Source organism: Salvelinus sp. IW2-2015, linkage group LG36 (assembly GCF_002910315.2).
Source record: "Salvelinus sp. IW2-2015 linkage group LG36, ASM291031v2, whole genome shotgun sequence".
NCBI classification, from domain to species: domain Eukaryota; kingdom Metazoa; phylum Chordata; class Actinopteri; order Salmoniformes; family Salmonidae; genus Salvelinus; species Salvelinus sp. IW2-2015.
The window spans coordinates 39,467,155-39,468,438 of NC_036875.1; positions in this window are offsets into that span (position 1 = coordinate 39,467,155).

Here is a 1,284-nt window from a genome sequence, read left to right on the forward strand (position 1 = left end):
AAATCGAAGCTGCAGCATTCTCTCAGCAACAATGTGAAAGCTGAAGCATTCTCTCAGCAACAATGTGAAAGCTGAAGCATTCTCTCAGCACAATGTGAAAGCTGAAGCATTCTCTCAGCAACAATGGAAAGCTGAAGCATCTCACCAGGAACAATTGTGAAAGCTGAAGCATTCTCTCAGCAACAATGTGAAGCTGAAGCTTCTCTCAGCAACAATGTGAAGGCTGAAGCATTCTCTCAGCAACAAATGTGAAAGGCTGAAAGCATTCTCTCAGCAACAATGTGAAGGTAAGCATTCTCTCAGCAACAATGTGAAAGTGAAGCATTCTCTCAGCAAAACAAAGTGAAAGCTGAAGCATTCTCTCAGCAACAATGGTGAAAGCTGAAGCATTCCTCAGCAACAATGTGAAAGCTGAAGCATTCTCTGTGAAAGCTGAAGCATTCTCTCAGCAACAATGTGAAGGCTGAAGCATTCTCTCAGCAACAATGTGAAGGCTAAAGCATTCTCTCAGCAACAATGCGAAGGCTGAAGCATTCTCTCAGCTGCACAGAGTGAGAGTATTCAAATGTAAGGGGCCAGATGATGAATGAGAAGAACCATGCTCTGAATACCCTTCTCTGACCCCCTTTCAGTCCTAGGCAAATCCAAGGCCTCTTCCTTACTCAGAGGGGCAGGCTTTCCTCTCTCAGATCAAACTTCCCCATCGCAACACTGTAGAATAAACACAGCCGACTGACAGCCTGGCTATATTTGACATGTATCTAGGCACTATTGAATGTTTCACTTTACTAGCATTGAAACTGTTATAGAGTACATCTGTRATTGCACTTGATAGTATTTTTTTGTGACACTATTCATGCCAACGCGTAAGACCATGTTGCTGCAGTGTGGTCTGTTCAGTGGATGCCTTGAGATGGATCATCATGCTGCTGTATGGCCAGTCTTTACCAATCTGAGKCAGACCCAGACCATCTCTCCTCTCTGTCTCAACATTGAGGGGGGGACTACTGGGATCTCACGGGGAACAAAGCAGTCCATACCTGTGTCTTTGTGGGGCCAGCCTCATTTTGTCTGCCGTAGGTTTACTGGAGGGAGCAGGGGGACAAGTGGAGGGAAGATGGTGCACCTTTCAAAAACGTTCCACTACAGCTGGGAATTCAATTTTTTCCTCAACAGAGATTTAGACATATTTAAACAAGCCCAAATGCTGATAGGAAGGTGGTAGAYCAAATATTTGAATTGCAGAGGTAAACTATATGTAAATGCCATAATGTAATAGACTTG